The sequence below is a fragment of the Schistocerca nitens genome, chromosome 8 (assembly GCF_023898315.1).
Source record: "Schistocerca nitens isolate TAMUIC-IGC-003100 chromosome 8, iqSchNite1.1, whole genome shotgun sequence".
Lineage (NCBI taxonomy): Eukaryota > Metazoa > Arthropoda > Insecta > Orthoptera > Acrididae > Schistocerca > Schistocerca nitens.
In genome coordinates, this window is record NC_064621.1 from 368650837 (window position 1) to 368671460 (window position 20624).

A 20624-nucleotide genomic window follows, 5' to 3' on the forward strand; every position below is an offset into this window, starting at 1 on the left:
GATTACGTTCAGCTGTATCATCGCTCTACAACATGGTTCCAGTGAAACTGATGCTTAGCAGCAACAACGACAGCTGACACCAGAGATAACGCTGTGGTTTATACATAAGGTCCGAGGGATGCACGAGTAACGGAACTGTCCATCGGTATTATTTGACTTTTTCGTGCAATAAGTATACAAAACATTAAAGAAAACCAACTGAAAATGAATCAGGTATTTCCTAACATATCTGTGTCACACATTTAAGTGCAATTCTGTTCTTTGTAGAACATTTAGCTCTCAGTGAGGCACTATAGCATCGAATTTTGTTTTAAATTTGTTAAATAAAGCGTTTACGGAAAATGAAAGTAACTTCTTCAGAAATAACAGCGATAACAAGATGAGAGAAGTAAATGGTCTCAAACATCGCTTAAATACTGTATTTAATGCGTCTGAAATTACGACTTCATCGTAACAGACGACACCAATGCGTCCCCATAGTGAGGGCAAGCTAAAGAGAAGCGGAGGTTTAAATACACCTGATGGAAGATATTTGCATTAATAGCATTTGCCATTTGCCTAGCACTTAGATGTACACTTTCTCAGTTCCTGATCACAATTTACACCAATAGAGGGCGGAGGGAGGGATGGGAGGGGGGTTCTCGGATGAAGGGAGGGAGGAGGTGCCAACAAGACGAAATTTTCCCCGACGCTAGCTACCGTAGCTACGTCACTGGTTTTACGTCGTCGTTATATAAATTCGCAGGAAACTCGGAAGAATATGTGTGTCCTACAAATAAGAGTACCTTCCGAATTTGGCAGCGGCTCTTCTCATGAAATTCTGGGTCAGTGAGTTGAATCTCTGATTTTAGTTAGCACTCCAAATTTTCAAATGAACTCATTACCCTAAGGACATTTTCTTGAATCTTTCACGAAGTTCTGCGATGTCAACGAGCCTCAGTTGCTAGTCAGTTTTATGAGTCACATGGGCAAAAATCAATTAGGTCTTTCCCAAGTTACGAAACACAAACAAACAAATTACAACTACCTTCATACAGCGGAAATAATTAACAGAAATAAATTTACCTTTGAAATGACCGAGGTGCACTACGAAGCAATGAAACAAACTACTCAGCAATGTTAAGCATTACTTTAAATGAACTCAGTGAGTGCAGATTTAAACACAATGACATCAACTCCATGATTAATCTCAACAAGAGATTTTTGAAGTTTTGCAGTAATTAAAATCCATCGTACAGTTTCCGGGAAAACTTTTAATTGCCGCCTGAAGCTCAACAGACGGGGTAAACGAACTTCCTGTACCAGTTAATGATGCTGTCACTCAGAGTCCGATGTATCCATCTTTATTGCTGTTGCTAGAGATCTACCATAATTTTACCCCTGTTGAATATGGCTAGTGATATTCTCACACGATGAATTAATAGACAACGTTTCTGTTATGGTGCTGCAGGATAACCATAATTCTATTACCAGATTTGGAATGGGTTCACAATAAGCCAATGGCCAATTAAGTCCATCTGACAAAACTGATGTTCAGAGAAACTAGCAGTATATTTGATCATTTTAGACACTTTTGGCTATCTCCATGATTAGCTGCTGGCAGTCTTTACAAATTTCATATTTTATGTGACATACTTGATTCTTCGATGCAGATAACGTTTCGACCTTTAAAAAGTGTATTTTCTTAATATCTAAATATATTTGCTTTATTTTAATGATCATTATTGTCTCAGGTCCTACTGGCTTATATTCGTGAAATAAAAAAGAAAAAAATCCTCTTCAGAAACAAGATCGATTTTATTAACAAGCACCATTCATCTCTAGTCCTGAAGCATTTTTCTGGAGCTTAATATGTTGTTCTGTCTTACATCCCCTCTCACATTGGTACCAGTAAACAGGACGACATTTCTCATCTTATATTTGCGAATGGCCCTCTACTTAACATTCAAGAGGCAAAATTGGTACTTTTCGCAGACGATACTACTATCATAAATTTTTACTGTTGTTAGTGTTATAATAAATTCAACTGTAGAAAAAGCAACACAAGAGATTTTAGATGATATTTTGTAAAGAGTTGTAACGATGTGCCCAGAAAATGTCCTCTCTCTAAATTATGAAAAAAATCTATGTTCAGTTCTATACAATAAATAGTCACACCAACAACTGATTTAGCACATGAGTAGGAGTCATTATATAGAGTAGGATACTCCGAATTTTTGCGTGTACATATTGGTGGTAACTTGTATTGGATAAATTTATTATTGAGCTTCTCAAACAATTAATTTCAACAATTGTTGCTTTTCGTATCATTGCTAATATTGGAAGCAGACGAATCAATCTCCTGACATATTTTGCACATTTCCGCTAAATGATATCGAATAATTTTGTAGGGTAACTCACCACATAGAAAGAAATTATTGATTGCAGAAAAGATAACAGCAAGGATAATAAGTGGTGACGTCATGTCTTCAAGGTGCTAGGCATTGTAACTGGGCCGCCATAATACACGTATTCACCAATGAAATTTGTCGTAAATAATCCAGTACAATTTGAAAAGAACAGTGATGTCCATACCTACAACAGTAAAGGGGAAAAGGACCTTTTTTAACCGTTAATAAAGCTGTCAGTCGCTGAGAAACGAGTTCAGTATGCACAAACAAAAATTTTTATTATTTGCCCAATACCATAAAACGTGTTGTACGCATTTCTCCTGGACAACTTCTTCTACTCCAATGACGAATTTCTATCTAAAAACTGGTTTTTACGTATTGTTGCACGAGTAGCACCAAAAATATGTTTTCATTAATGTTAACACTAATCACGTACACGTGTCCTGTAAACTGACTCGTTTCACATCATTTTGATAAAGAATGGTTCAAATGATCTGCGGAACATGTGACTAACTAGCTAACTGTTTTAATGTGTATATGTCCAGTACTGTGGTAGGTAATTGCTGATGGCCTTTTGGTCACGATTGAGCTTGTGCCATGTTAGTAGTGAAGAAGGATCTTACGAAATTCGATGCTAGGCTCTATCAGAACTATCCTGGCATTTAATTCATAAAGTCGCAAGGCAGCAGTAACTTTTTGTTTGATCTTTCACTGGGGCTACTAGTAACTCAAATATGTGTGAGCGGAAGATGTCTTGAAATTAGTGGTTTCACTGCAGGATCTGTGAATTCTGTGTGTGGCATATTTATTATTGATTTAAAATTATTCGTGACTACACCAGGCGTCGACAATATAATAGTTTTCAACACACGCTTTGGGTACTTATTTGTAAGTCAACGAACCTCTTCCTTTGCCTTTCCTGTGATTCTATGATTGTGCATGTAACACCAGTTGGAGAGCAGCAACAAAACATGTACAGACCAGGTAAGACAGGCAAGATTTAACAGGCTGCAGCAGTGCTTATCCACACTGATTGAACACAACCGGCAGGTAGGTCTCTGGTATTTCCAGATCGGACACACCTGTTATCCTTCCAGTTCATTAGAGGTACGGTACACGAGGGCCGCCTCGGACGAGCTGGTGACGGGCGGGGACAGCGGTGAGCAGGCGGGTGCAGTGATACACACAAGTAACGTTCCCGCATCGGTGGTCGGTGTCTGTGTGGCTTTATAGTTCAAAGGGCCTGTGGCAGTGTATGTTGTGGTACAAACAGTCGTAATTTTGTCAGTTCACTTTGTTCGCCGCTGTCGTGAAGTAGTTGTTTATTGAGTGACTGCATATTGAATTATTGTGACTGTTCTGTTGCTGTCAGAAGGGCATTTCATGCTTGGTTGTTTTAGACCTACTTAAATTCTTTCAGGCCACAGAAAACTATTATATTCCTTTTATTGTCGATGGTCAATGTTGTTACCAGAAATTTTTGATAGCTGTTAAATTATGTCCAACGTCTGCACGGCCTCTAACCCAAAGCACACTCCACCTACTTCCCACGATACTTACAGATATTAATGAGTAACGTGAATTAAGCCCACCCGGTTGGCCATACACAGCTTTCCAGGTGGGAAGGAGCGCCGGTCCCCGGCACGAATCCGCCCGGCGGATTTGTGTCGAGGTCCGGTGAGCCAGCCAATCTGTGGATAGTTTTTAGGCCTTTTTAGATCTGCCTCGGCGAATGCGGGCAGGTTCTCCTTATTCCGCCTCAGCTACACTATGTCAGCGATTGCTGCACAAACAAGTTCTCCACGTACGCTACACCGCCATTATTCTATCACGCAAACATAGGGGTTACTCTCGTCTGGTGTGTGACATTCCCTGGGGGAGGGGGGGGGGGGGGGGTCCATCGGAGGCCGAACCGCACAATAACACTGGGTTCGGTGTGGGTGGCGTAGGGGTGAAGTGGGGTTGCAAACCACTGCAGCTGCGGCGGGGATGGAGCATCTCCGTCGTTTCTAGGTCCCCTGTTCACATAACATAACATAAGGTGAATTAAGGTACAATGCGATTCGCCGTGTTGCCAGGAAATGGTATTGGATACTGCTATAAAGTACCAAGGGTCAAAGGTTTTTTGTAGAATTCTCCAACTAGCAAAGGTCTGAAACACTAAATTGCTTGTGGCATACTCAGATGTTAAAAAGTCATTTTGAAAGCCAGAAAGAGTGAGAAAATACGAGAGTCCCTTGCTCTCACTGAGTGGGGGTAAGAGCAACAGTCAGCCATAACAATGTTAACATGGCACGCACAGCAGAAACGTGTGACAGAGGGCAGTGGCTGGCAGCCGACAGTGCGGCTTTACGTACATTCCGTGTGCCCACCTCCATGATCCACTCCTGCTGACGATACGGTGCGACACACAACGTCACAGACAAAAAGCAAGCTAGATTACCATCTCTTTGGCATCCGTTTGGTGCGCTTCTAAAACATCAGAACAAAATGGATGGCGGTAGGGACCCAGTAGATTCTACATCACAGGGTGACATGGAATATAATATTAATACTGTTACAATTAAAATAGATGTCAGCGGTAATAAATTATTCAGTACAGATGTATTTTTAGTCCTGTGCATTATGGTAATGGAACTGCAGACAACCTTCTGATGTAAGAATACCACAAATGAAATTGTAACCAGCTGTACTTGAGCTGAGCGATTCAGTATCTAATCCTGCTGATGATACTTGGGTGATGATCGGAGAAATTGGAAAGAAAATGTTTCCTGAGGTCAAATCCGATGGGAAAATGTTTTGAAGTCGTCTTTAATTGAAACACTCAGCAGTTCTAAGTCCTAACTGAAAAATGAAAATGCCAGTTTTTATTAAAGTAACAATAAAAATTAGCGAGGGAAATTCTAGTCTAAAAACTGACATTAAGACCAAACTTGTACTGCGAGAACCCATCTTTCAAATGAAGTTTCTAACTAGTAATCGAAAGCGGGAAGACATTGTGTTTGTTGCATAGCGAGTACAACTGAATGAGCACGTGAGTTCCACACTAAAAATCATTTCCTCAAAGGTAGACTTGTAACTCAGTTCTCTACACAGTCTTTGTGCAAAGTGCCGAAGAATCAGAGCTACAGCTTGCAAAAAACAAATGAATATATTCATCACACCTTCTCCAGGCAGGTAGAGGTAAAGCAAGTCGTACACGAAGATGATCTGTGAGAACTGTACAGTATAAATCCTTCTATCATGCAAGAACAGTGTACTACGTTCAGTAATCAAATTGGAGAACCGAATTGTATGCTGAGTACTGAGCAAAAACTGTGCGAGTTTTTTCAGACTGTACAGCTAGTGCATGATGATGTTATTGATGAGAGATTGGTCGAAACCAATTACGGAATTAAGATGTTTTGCAAAGTACAAATCAGTATTCGTTATTTGTGTCTGCAGAGGCAGTATTAATGAATGTTTCAAGTTCAATTATTTTGATTCACAAGATTATGAAGACATGAAATTGTTGCTCCAACCGGTTACGGATGTGCTGCTGGCATCTCAGTTGGCACTGTAACTGGTTTCTTAAACAGTGGGACATCTGAAATGAGATGCGGTGTGTTGTGTGAACGAAATTTCAAACACTTGTATGGATCTCAAAGAATTTCAGAGAAAATTTCTAAAGGACTGTTGGCTAGTGGAAACTGAGAGGAATTTGTTAGTTGATTCTTGGAGTAGAGAAAGATACCACTCAGATTGATGCACAGCGAAAGGTTATTGCAAGTACTGGTGGAAACACATTAAATATGTTGATGTGGGAATGGACACACAAGTGTTTGCTGCTGGTATTGAGTGAATGTTATTTTACACATTTTTAGAGATTTAAATTCAGCATAATTAGGAAAGTTAGGCAATATTTTGGAAACTTATGGCATATCTGTGTGGACATGGTGGCAGCAATGGCAACAGACAAGTGAATATAATTTGTGGCCACAGTGGGTAGCCAGATGCAGATAACACGCAGTGTAATGGAAGGCACTGAAATGTGGCCGAATATGGCATTCACTGTATTCCCCCAGGACCCATTAAACTACATAGCACCTCAGAACAGGATTGCCCGAGTCAACAATTTCTGATGTCCCAACGTTTATGCCAAATTAAAAAGATGAGAACTGCGGAATGGTGACGCTATGTTTGACCTTAGAGGCAGAGGGTTGAGGTGCAAGGATATGAGGAGCCTGTCCACTGCCAAGGTATTTCAGCTCATGGGGTGTCCCAGCAACCAAGCTATAGCAATGCCACGGTTGGTCTTAACATGGAAAGGCAAGAAGCAACTTGTGTGCATTGCAGGGTGATTCCTTTGATAACAGTTCCAGACACCATAATATTGTTTTCTAGATAAAAGGGGATGATCTTTTCAGCATGAACCAAACACAGCAGAAGTCAATGGAAGAACATCTAGTTGGCAGATATAAGATCTGACTGATGAAACAGAATTTTGAACAATATGCGTTTACCTAAGGAACTTGACTTTGAATTCTATAAAGCTGAACAATTAAAGAGCACAAAGGGCCCTGGGGGGAAGTGGTAGCATATACAGAATTATATTCCACAGGAAATTTGAAAGTGAATTGCTTTTCAGGCTACATAATAGTGCTGCATTTCTTTCACATGCGCATGAAGAGTGATGCAAAGTATTTGACATATGAGATTTGTTACTTGATGACAGAATGCTTAAATACCTTCAGTATTTACACTTGGTGAGAGTAAAAACTAAAAATTCAGCCGTTAAGCTAGAGTCTGTTGACAGGACAGTGATTGATGAGTCATTATATGAAGATGATCTGGTGCCTACTAGTATTAACATCAGTCCCACCACAGTGGACAGAGTAGGTAGTGTAGGTTCAGAAATAGTAGTAGACAATGGTTCAGAAATGTCAGTGATTTAACCTACGTATTTGGAAACATTTACAAGCAAAGAGGATATGGTGATAATGCTGGTGTCAGGTGTCGAATTTGTTGTAGCGATAGGAAAACAGGCTAAAGCTATCAGGCAAGGAGTGCTGCTGTCTTTGCAGTTTAATAACATACAGATGGAACAATCATTTTTAATTATTGCACAGATTAGTGTAGGTATGATCTTGGTTGTGATTTTTCTATATCACAATTTTTGTAAACTTTGGTTTCATGCCTGCTGTCTGAAGCTACAGGTAAGTGAAAATCATCTGGCAATTCAGTTCATAAAACGAAAAACAAGTGTTTGGGTACCTCAGCAGTTTAATATTTTGAAGAATAGGCAGAAGAACAAGCAGTGGGAACGATATATTTGTGTTGACTTCAGGTTGAGAGATGAGAAGATCAAATAAATATGGGTGGTCAGGTGGATTTAAGGAACGGTTTTAATGAAAAAGCGTAGAGTGTTTCGCAGCTCTTGGAAATTCCATACTCAGGCAGATGTGCAGATTTGAACCGTGTAGGACAATTCTTCTTTCCCTTGTTTTACTATCTTTCACATTCTATATTCTTCCTTTGTCTACAATATGCAGGATTTTGATTTTATTGAAAGTATGTTTGATGGAAAAAGAAGCCTGAGGCTTAAATATAGTTTCAGGACGAATTTTCGTGTAGGCAAGTTTAAACATAATGGGTCATAAGAAAAGAGTGACTGTAAGTTGTGGGCTGAATGAGAAAATGGGCCACAAGAACTAAACGGTAAGATAGAAAGAGAACTGGCGGTTCTAAAGTTGACAGAAGAGTCTGGAACCGACCATTATATAATAATGTTGGAAGTGAACCAGCTGAAGAGTTGGACAATAGTTCGTTGGACAATAGTTTTCAGTCTGTAACTAAAAAAGACATAATTAAGTCAAGGAAGAATGTTACAAGTAACATTCAATGAATATTGTGTAATGAAACGCTGTCATCCTTTGTGTAAATGACAAATATAGCGTGAGGAGTATAGGAAAGTGGGCAAAGCAGCCATCAGTAGTACTGCCATAGTGGCAGAAACTTTTAATTTATGTGCTAAGAAAATGAAAGGGCTAAGCAGCCTCAGGCACTAGTGTTCGATAAAATCAGTTTGTTGTTTTTAAATGCAGTGGACTGAGCAGCGACGATTTCAAGAGTGAAACAGAAAATTTTACTTTACTTATAACTAACTAGTAATGTAAGCTCGAAGTGTGAACCTGGGCTGTGTGATTTGAGTTAATTCAACATACAGTGGGCTTTCAAATAAAATGATGTGGTGGTGTGGTGGCCCTCAACTACGTACCACAGACTCAGAGTTGAAATATTAAAAGTTTAGGCTGGTTTCGTTGTTAGAGACTGGGATACGTAGTTGCCGCATTACAAGCCAAATACTGCTGAGTCTACAGTATACCATATGAACAGACACATGAATCAAATAGTCAAAGTTCATATCACTCGGCAATTGCGAATTTTGGATGTAATATAGACATTTACAAATGAAAGACTGTAATTAAATAAATTCTGCAGGTTCTATTTTAACAACTTTAAATGATGGTTACGATAGGAGAAGTACCTATAAGAATGCCCTTTTGTTACTGTAAAACACTTATAGGTGTCGATGATCCAGCAATTAAATAAAACGTAAGTTGAATAACAGGAAAACAATAGATTCCTACTGCATGTAATTAGTTACGAACGATAACATAGCTTACAAGACATTCACTTCTAAACGCATACTACGTCTTCCCTGTAGAAACTTCGGAAATCTCACAAGTTCACAAGTCCCCACACTCCAAAGTATGTCTATCTCTCGCGACCAGGCGCAACCAGCTCCACACTCCACGTCTCTCTCGCCACCGTGCGTCCCTCGCGCCATACTGTTCAGAACTCCACTTCCATTCACTTTGGTAGTCGCCTCCCTAAGTAACAAGCGCTGTGATTGGCGATAGCTCTCCCGTCATGTCTCCAAGCCAACACACACTCACAAACATTTTGAAACACATTCGAAATATGGATTTACATTTAAATAACTTGGAATTAAATATTTACTCCTACGGCTGAACCATAAAAACACTCTAACAGAAATTTTTAAATACATGAACAAATTAAATAGACCTATATCAAAGGAACAGCAAGCAACATTAGGCCAGTAGCTTAACGCCTCTGTGCTTTCTAAAACACAGTAAATAATTGACCAATTTTTTCATGAATAGCATATACAGACGAATAAATATATTTATAAGCAGGCTGCTACCGTTTTTTGGTGTCACTGTGGAGTATTTATGGCCTGAGGCGATTAGTAGCAATCGGCCACTTTGCCCTCCAAGTTACATGCCTGTAATTCATACCAATTTGGGTTTACACTAATAGCTTTCCAAAGACAAGTCGATCGACGAAATCGGATGAACCGTTTAGATTTTGGGAATTCGTTGCTGGACGTTACTTGTATAATTAACAGTCAGATACTAAACTTTAAACTAATAAAGATATTTCAAATCTGATTACACCATCAAAATCGTCTTGCACATAATGGTAATGTAGATGTTTATTTTTGAGGTATCATGATTCTTCTGGCTACTATTAATTTCTATATGAACTGTGCCTGCCACTGTGGCCGATCGGTTCTAGGTGCTTCAGTTCGTGACAGCGCTGCTGCTATGGTCGCAGGTTCTAATCCTGCCTCAGGCAGGGATGTGTGTGATGTCCTTAGGTTAGTTAGGTTTAAGTAGTTCTAAGTCTAGGGGACTGATGACCTCAGATGTTAAGTCCCATAGTGCTTAGAGCCATTTGAACCATTTTATATGAACTGTAAAATGTCTGCCATTAAGGTTTCACGATGTCCGCCATTTTCGGCACTTCCTGCATGTCTCCTTCATCGACACAGCATGACCATGGAATTCCCAGCCATGTGGCCGATGGACCCTGGCTAACGTTCGGCACCACGTGGCCGACGAGCTGTGGCCGGCCGCCGAGAGGCCCCAATGCAGCCAGGCTAATTCCGAATGTAGAATATTTCCAGGGCGCCATAACCCGCCCGTTACCTAACAATATTCATTCAAAAATTTTCAAATACCCAGGTCGTATGAGTTATATTTTTAGGGAGTATGTAAATGGGATGAAATGGCTTCCAAGGTTTCTACAATAAGAGAAAATGAAATATAGGCGATATCATGGAAGACAGCCAAGAGAAAGGAGAATTGGTGTAGGCGGTATTGGACTGTTTTCACGTGACAAGGCAAGAGGTCGCGTGAGAGCACTTTTCACGCCTAAGTTCTGTGGACAGTAAACTGAACCCACAGTTTAGTAAGAGACAAGGCAGATAAGGCGTCACAGATGGAGTCTGCAACGACTAAGGCGGCGGCGCTTTTGCGCAGATATCCTTCTTACCCTTACCTTCCACCGAGGCTTGCCACAGAAAAGAAACACAGATAGAGAGCCTATGTTCCCCCACAAATATCTGTAAACACAGCAGTCATCGCCATAGACGACAGAATGTGGATGTGTTGCAAGTGTGAGAGAGTGTGAGAGAGTATTACAAAGTGAGATTACAAAGTGAAATTACCGAGCGTGGTGGAGCAGTGGTTAGCTCACTGGACTCGCATTCGGGAGGACGGCGGCTCAGATCCGCGTCCGGCAATCCTGATTTGAGTTTTCCGTGATTTCCCTAAATCGCTCCAGGCAAATGCTGGGTTGATTCCTTGGAAAAGGCACAGCCGACGTCCTTTCCTAATCCGGTGTGACCGTTGACCTCGCGTTTTGGTCCCCTTCACCAGGCCAATCAACCAAGAAAAGTGAGATTACTTGGGAAGTGAGGAGGTGGAGTAGTATTAAAAAATAAGTGTATCATGTCTGAAAGTTGTGTTTTGGAATTGTTTTCGTTTGTTGCTAATACAGAAATCCTTTGCATATCATTTGTTTGTCTTAAGTCATAGTAAAACGATAAGTGCCATTTAATATGGCCCACAAGGTCTGAAGAAATTAAGTAGGACAATAAGAAAAATATCGTTAGGGGTTGAAAGAGGAACTTTGTGAATGAGATTTTGGGTTGCAGTAAAGATTTAAGTATGTGCAGAGAGCTGTGGCTCACATACTGATTGCGATAACTCTGGGAATTTTACAAGCAGTCGAGATGGGTTGATACTCATTTCCAAACGATGTTACTTAATCTAGTAAGTAGTGTAAGAGAATAATTTATGGTTTAACATAACCTAAGTCTGTACTTTGTTGAATTATTTCCAACTAATTTGTGCAAACCACATCTAAATCCACCGTTAGGACCATTGTCACGTGGATGGGCGTAGTGCACCTGAGGATGATGAAAGTCATCTAGGTGCGGTAATAGCATGGCAATACCGAAGCAGCTGGAGGTTTCGGGCAGTTTGGCGCACATATTTAGTAAGAAGACACGCCTTAGCAACAACAGAATAGACTCGATCCCGCCCATCAAGGACATAAGGAAAATAGTAGTCCTGTCGAAATGTATGTTTTGAAGCGGACAGAGTGACTGCAAAATTGTCACAAGAAGGTTTACGTGAGAGTTACACGTGAGGAGCAAGTGAGGTGCTACACAATATGAAAATTTTGTTTATTAGGAAAGTGGATCGCAGCTTCTTAATCTAGGCAAATCTCGGCAGGTGTTGCTTAAAGACACACCTGTAGCTGGTGTTACCTCAGGCTCAGTGACGCAATAACCTTTTATGTTAGCTCATCCAATGTTTTCAGACTATAAATATGAACAGTTGCAGAGAAAGTTACTCTAATTGGTGTATACAAATTGGACTTCTGGCTGTGATAATAACCACGGATTTACATATGTTTAATCAGGCGGACAAAGGTTACTTCATGCTATTAGTACATTAGTACATACGTCATATCTTCAACTGGTACTGGTGAGTAGGACAACTCTTCTCATTTTACTGGTTACTTGTGCAGTACTGTGGTGGATAATCACAGTAGGTTTTCTGGTCGCGATTGTGAGAAGTAATTTTTACATTACTGGAGAATTTTGCGGATTTCTGCCTAAAGCAGTGTCAGAACTATACTGGCGTTACATTTATAAAGTCCCGCATGGCAGCAGTATATTTTATTTGATATTCCACAGGGGTCAGTCGTTAGTCAAATTGACGAGAGTCGAAGGATTATTGAAAGTGTGAATTCAGTGCAAACATTGCGAATTCTGACGTGTGGTACATTTGCCGTTGGACATCATCTTAATTGGATTACACCTGACCTCGAAAATATAGTTTGCCTTTATCAGAAGCAGTGGGTATTTATTTACGGACCAAACAACCTATTTCTTCGTATTGCATGTTAAATCGAAGACTTTGTGTAACTCCAGATGGCGATCAGCGTCAGAATGAGTGCAGCCCAGGTGAGGGAGGCGTGATTTAACAAACTGCAGCAGCGCTGATAGCGGCTGAATGAACTTCATTGAAAGGTAGCTATCTGGTAGCACTATTCCGTACAAGTTTCTTATTCCTGTAATTTCAGGCTGCAGTTAGTTCATACTAGAAAGACGTTACAAACTGTTTTCTACTTTCACCGATTTGTTAAATATACTGATATACAGATATTAATGGATGTAGAGAATTTTCAGTGTGTCTCCACCACCTAGTGTCGTTCAGCGTGGTGTTGTTACCTGATGCGATTCTGTTATGTTTCGAACTTAGAAAGAAACTGCATTTCCAAGCTTCGACAGTGATAGACTATCTACATAGCACATAGACCTTCCCAACAATCTACACGCTACAAGTTGAGCTTAATCATTTGGAAGCTGAAACAGTACGTTTCTTAATTTTTTTATCAGAAAAAGGAAGCTTAATTAGTTACACACATGAACCACCATACCACCAATCGTGCGCCTCATTTATGCACATAGGAATAAAATCTATGAAACACACTTCCCAATATTACCATAATTAGGCTACTTAGATTCAGTCAGGACAATGCATGTGACATCAACAGGCAAGTCAAGTTGACTTTGTGGAATGCAGCAAAGAAAAAAAAAATATCTTAACTGATTACAGAGCATCAGCAGGTAGAATGAACTCTTATGGACATGACCTTCATTGATAATGAAAATAATTGTACTTTAACAACTCATCAGAGATGGAATATAACTGTGATTGTAGATAAATAAAACTAATATTTAAATATAATTCACAGATAGACTGCTGTTGTTTACCTAATACCTATTTTACTTGAATGGTGAATTGTATCTTCTAAGGTTACTCATACACGACTGGGAAATACGTACACACAGTTCCACCGTTGCAGGCATGTAGATGTAGTTCGCACGTTACTTTATTTTTCGATTAAATAAAAATAAATGTGTCAGTAACCATAGGCGCTATTACACTAGCGTGGACATAATTCCGGGTCACTGAGTTGTGATAGTGTGTTCATTGCAGCTTCTCATACAACCCAGCTGCAAAAATCAACGCCACTGAAAAAGTTTCTTTGTACTCCTTGCGGCCAGTGATTTTCTGTACCGTACTGCTTTCTGTTCCTTGCTTTCAGTTACCTAGTTGTAGTAAACAGTGCCTATTACCATTGCATTTCGAACGTGGTGTATTTACAATGATTTCTGCATTTTCGGTAGAGTTTGATTTTATACGTCCTTTACTGACGTTTCCCGTATTTAGATTTGACCTACAAACACGCAATAACTGTATTATTCTACCGAATGTCGAGCACATATTTCACAGTTTACAAACATACCAACAGAGGAACGTCAACTAAAGTTACTTATACAGTATCACAGGACTGATACCTTCCGCTCGAACTAGTAACTTTGAATCTCATATATGCAAGACAAAACAGAATTTACACACACTGCCGGAAAGAAAAATTAGTACTTCTGGAGAGACGACGTCGATTTTGACCCGATGACGGCATACAGCATCTGGGGGATAGTAGATGTACTGCTAATGGCTTCGAAGTCGTCTGTCAGCAGATAGCGTAGTGCCATAGCTACAAGAGTGCCACCTGTGTGTAGCTTTTAATGGGGAATAGTCACAACCAGACAGCTCAACGATGCGCAAACGTGTGAAACAAGCAGGCAACCATGCCAGGGAGACGCTCTTGTGCTTCCTACAGCCAACTGAGTGACTTAGAATGAGGTCAGTTGTTGCTTTCTGCGTGGCGGGGTGATGATTTTGGAGAATTGCCATACAAGTTGGACATGCTGCTTCAGTCGTGCAACGATGCTTGCATCAGTGGTCAGTGAACATTCTCACACCCATAGATGAGGTTCAGGACGTCCACGCAGAGCAGTCACCACCAGGATCGCCATACTGTAAGGGCTGCAATGGCCAATCCTACAGGTTCCACAGCGGAGATAACAGGACTTGTGAGCTCGGACATGTCAAGATGAACAGTTACGAACCGGTTACTACAGTGGGACTACAGTTACGCATGCCTGTAGTCCGTCTTCCACTCACGCTGCAGCATCGACGTGGACTGCACGACTGGTGCCCTCAGAGGATCACTTGGATTGGCACGCCGTGGTCTCCAGCGACGAAAGCAGATACTGCCTGCATGCAAGTGATGGCGCTTGCCCGTACGTCGTTGACCTGTTGAGCGCTGTCTCGTAGAGTGCATTCGTCCAAAAGACACTCGCCACACCCTGGCTTTGTGGTCTTGGGTTGGATAAGCTACAACCCTGGTTCACGTTTGGTGTTTCTGGAGGGGACGCTAACCAGCGCTCAGTACATGCATAATGTTGTTAGACCCATTCGTTTGCCATTCTTGCAACAGGAAGGTGATGTGTTGTTCCAACAGGATAATGCTCGTCCACACACTGTCCATGAAACTTAAAGTGATCTGCCAGACATGCAGCAACTTCCCTGGCCAGCACAATCTCCGAACTTCTTCCAGTCGAACACTTGTGGAATATGATGTGACGAGAAGTGACTCGTGTGATTCGTCAACCAACAACTCTCACAGAACTACGTGAGCAGGTCGAGCAGACGAGACCTAGCGTATCCCAGGTATTCGCCCTCTGTACGATCGAGTGGATGCCAGCCCATGGTGGCTACACGTCGTGCTAATATGGGTGTTTCACCATGGGTTACCTCAGAAATGCTTGTGCTATTGATCTGTAACTATAATAGTTTCATGTATTCCATATGCACGGTGACAACAATAAATGTTGTACTAATTTTTTCAGCAGTGTGTATAGCCCTCGGACGCTCTCAAAACTAGGAAAAGTAGGGGAATATCTGGACGTTTGGCAGGCCTAATTACAAGGCACTATCAGAACAATAAGATGCTTTACCAACATGGAACATGATCACAGTACCGAAATACAGTAAATATTACACTAAAAATAGTTCTGTACATTAGATAAGCTGAAAAATATCTAATTCCTTCAGTAAGTCACAACATAGTTTTTTCACAGGGAAACCTAACGGAAAAATAAGTTTGAAAGATAAATGATAAGAACCATACCAGTATATTTGGTGAATTCGGGGCGTTTTCTTTGTACCTCATTAAGTCAGGTCTGTTTCAGCACAGACCTCTTATATCATCGAGGTGCGCACACCATGAAGAGCTGTTCTCTTAGACCCACTAAACGATATAGTCACTCAAATGAATTGTGGAATGCTCCCCGTCGGCGCCAGAGATATACACTGAGGTGGCAGAAGTCATGGGACTCCTGCTAATATCGTGTTGGACCGCCTTTTGCCCGGCGTAGTGCAGTAATTATAAGTTGCATGGACTCAACAAGTCGTTGGAAGTCCCTTGCACAAGTATTGGCCCATGCTGGCTCTACAGCCTTCCATAACTGCAAAAGTGTTGCCGGTGTACGATACTGAACATGAACGGACCTCTCGATAATGTCCCATAAAGGAGCGATGGGATTCATGAGGGGCGATCTTGGTGGCCAAGCCTTCGCTCGAATTGTTCTTTAAAACAGTCACAAACAATTGTTGCCCAGTGACATGACGTCAGTGTTTGGAAACATAAAGCAAATGGTCTCCAAGTAGCCAAACTTACCCATTTCCAGCCAATGATCGGTTCAGTGGGACCAGATGTCCCAGTCCATTCCATGCAAACACAGCCCACATCATTATGGAGCCACCACCAACTTGCACAGTGTCTTTTCACAACTTGGGTCTTTGGCTTCGTGGGGTCTGCGCCACACTCGAACCCTACTATCAGCCCTTACCAACTGAAATTGGGACTCATCAGACCTGATCATTGTTTCACAATCGCCTAGTGTCCAAACGATATAGTCACGAGTCCAAAAGAGTCGATGCAGGCAATATCGGGGCAAGGGCTCTCGTGTAGGTCGTCTAGTGTCATAGCCCATTTACGCCAACTTCCACAGCACTGACTGTCCTTACGGATACGTTCGCCATACGTCCCACGTTGATTTCTGCGGTTATTCCACGCAGTGTTACTTGTCTGTTATCACCGAGAACTCTATGCAAACTCAGCTGCTCTCGGTCGTTAAGTGAAGGCCTTTAACTTCCCTCCCCCCGTAAAATTAGAGCTTAAGTTAATGTAAATGAATAATATATAGTTACTTGAATGGAGCTTTTGGGCGAGAGAAGTGGCTTCCCCAATGTTTTTACAGAATTATCTCCCACTCCTCCAGGTATAAAATTAATTATTTCACCTGCAATAAAAACTCTGAGGTTCTGTAGAATTTCGCCTATCGTCGACTCTGAAAATACTGAAAACAATCAGAGACAAGTCGTACGCCGTGGGGAGGCCGTCTTGGATTTTCTGACATACTAACTCTGCAGCACTGGAATCAGTGTCCGAGTTTTGTGTCAATTTTCGATAAAGTCCAGAATTTAATCTCTTAAGATAGAGCATAAACGACCCTGGTGCAGGCACTACTAATTTCCCAGGATAGGAACTTCCCTACGAGTTACGACACACCAAAAAAATGTTTCGAGCTACAAACGAGGGAGAAGTTAAAACAACCAGATAATTGAAAGCATCTTTTCCATTCATGAAATTTTAATTTTCCATAAACGAGTTTCCTAGCTAAATTTCATTATACATCATCCTCTTGTATGAGATGAAATGTTGTCACAGTTCTTTAATTTACATTCGGTATTCAAGATGGCAGCTTACATCAATGACGCTTATTACAATTCCACTGCGATCCTACTCTCCGCAATTCTCAATCAGAAGTAGTCAGTCCAATGTTCAGCATCATATTCACATTGTCTTTTTATCACGAGTTAGAGATAATCTATCTCTCGCAGTCGGAAGAATTCATTGAGCCATATAAATTATTTGCTCGATATTGATTAAACGTGAAATATTTATATCGTTAGGAAATAGATGCAATACAAATCGTAGTTAGTAACACAGCCAGTTTATATCGATAGTGCACAGGTTAAACAATAAAGGTAAAGCACAACACAGAAATGTAGTTGTTAGACGAACTGTACTACCGTTGGCTCCATGAAGATATAAACAAAATAAGTAGTCAGTAATTGTAAGAGTTTAAACTTGGCCAGTCTGTTGCGTCTGTGGGAAACTTCCGTGAATCTGCAACAATTGCGCTCTCGGAATAACTGTGTTTGGTCTTCACTGTAACCGTGTGCGAACGGTTCGTAACTCTGTTTCCTGTTACGATCGGTGATCTACCAAGCTGATCAGTTTTAACAATGGTGGACTAGACCCGTCACACATCTGGATAGGTGAAACTACGAGGGTTGCCCAGAAAGTAATGTACCAAATTTCTTTTCTTAGCAGAAAACAATGCACGAAAGCGAAACGTTACATATGTATCATTTGAGGTCTCCAGAGTAAGCGCGGCAAGTTTCCGTCACTTCCGACATGTAGTATAGTTGCAGGACAGTTCCAATATAACGTCATTGAATTTCCTACTGCAGAGAAAAAAACTGTAGGGAAAATTCATAAACCTTTCTACAAAGTCTATGGAGCGTCTGCTGTCGTCAGAAGTACAGTTAGTCGCTACGCACGGAGGGTGACGTCAGCAAAGAAGGTTCGGCAGAGCTCCACGATCAGCAGCGGGCGAGACCATCAACGGCTGTCACACCTGACGTGATGCAGAGAGCTGATGTCATTCTACGGGACAGACGCATCACGATTCGGTAGTTGGCGCTGTATCTGTCAGTCAGCAAAGGAAGTGTAGATGAAATTATCCGCATTCTTGAATATTCAAAAGTGTGTGCAAGATGGATCCCGCAGAGTCTAGCGGTGAAACACAAATCGCACAGAAAAAAACATTTGTCTTAATTTATTGCAACGTTTAGAAGCTGAGGGGGAGGTCTTCTTGTCCCGGACTGTGACAGGTGACGAACCTGGTTTCACCATTTTCAGCCCGAAAGAAAATGACAGACGTTGGAATGGCACCATTCACACTACCCACAGAAGAAAAAATTTAAAGCAATTGCTTCCGCCGGTAAGGTCATCATCACATTACTGCACTGAAATTGTGCAGAAGTTTTTACAATGGAGTGGCCAACTACTTCTACTCCATTGACGAATTTCACAGTAGAACCAACTGGTTTGTGTGCGTATACATGGTGGTCCATTGATCGTGACCGTGCCAAATATCTCACGAAATAAGCGTCAAACGAAAAAAATTCAAACAACGAAACCTGTCTACATCTACATCTACTTCCATACTCCGCAAGCCACCTGACGGTGTGTGGCGGAGGGTACCTTGAGTACCACTATCGGTTCTCCCTTCTATTCCAGTCTCGTATTGTTCGTGGAAAGGATTGCCGGTATGCAGCTGCGTGGGCTCTAATCTCTCTGATTTTATCCTCATGGTCTCTTAGCGAGATATACGTAGGAGGGAGCAATATACTGCTTGACTCTTCGGTGAAGGTATGTTCTCGAAACTTTAACAAAAGCCCGTACCGAGCTACTGAGCGTCTCTCCTGCAGAGTCTTCCACTGGATTTTATCTATCATCTCCGTAACGCTTTCGCGATTACTAAATGATCCTGTAACGAAGCGCGCTGCTCTCCGTTGGATCTTCTCTATCTCTTCTATCAACCCTATCTGGTACGGATCCCACACTGCTTGAAGGGGGAAACCAGATGGCGCTATGGTTGGCCCGCTAGATGGAGCTGCCATAGGCCAAACGTATATCAACTGCGTTTTTTAAAATAGTAACCCCCATTTTTGTTACATATTCGTGTAGAACATAAAGAAATATGAATGTTTTAGAAGGAACCCTTTTTTCGCTTTGTGGTAGATGGCACTGTAATAGTCACAAACATATGGCTCAGAATTTTGGACGAACAGTTGGTAACGGGTAGGTTTTTTAAATTAAAATACAGAACGTAGGTACGTTTGAACATTTTATTTCGGTTGTTCCAATGTGATACATGTACCTTTGCGAACTTATCATTTCTGAGAACCCATGCTGTTACAGCGTGATTACCTGTAAATACCACATTAATGCAATAAATGCTCAAAATGATGTCCGTCAACCACAGTGCATTTGGCAATACGTGTAACGACATTCCTCTCAACAGCGAGTAGTTCGCCTTCTGTAACGTTCGCAGATGCATTGACAATGGGCTGACGCATGTTGTCAGGCGTTGTCCGTGGATCACGATATCAAATATCCTTCAACTTTCCCCACAGAAAGAAATCCGGGGACGTCAGATGCGGTGAACGAGAGGGCCATGGTATGGTGCTTCGACGACTAATCCACCTGTCATGAAATATGCTATTTAATACCGCTTCAAACGCACACGAGCTATGTGCCGGACATCCATCATGTTGGAAGTACATCGCCATTCTGTCATGCAGTGAAACATCTTGTAGTAACATCGGTAGAACATTACATACGAAATCAGCATATATTGCACCATTTAGCTTGCCATTGATAAAATGGGGGCCAATTATCCTTCCTCCCATAGTGACGCACCATACATTACCCTCCCAAGGTCGCTGATGCTCCACTTGTCGCAGCTATCGTGAATTTTCCGTTGCCCAATAGTGCATATTATGCCGGTTTGCGTTACAGCTGTTGGCGAATGACGCTTTATAGCTAAATAGAACGCGTGCAAAAAATCTGTCATCGTTCCGTAATTTCTCTAGTGCCTATTGGCAGAACTGTACACGACGTTCATAGTCGTCGCCTTGCAATTCCTGGTGCACACAAAAATGGTACGGATGCAATCGATGTTGATGTAGCATTCTCAACACCGACGTTTATGAGATTCCCGATTCTCACGCAATTTGTCTGCTACTTATGTGTGGATTAGCCTCGAAAGCAGCTAAAACACCTACTTGGGCATCATCATTTGTTGCAGATCGTGGCTGACAT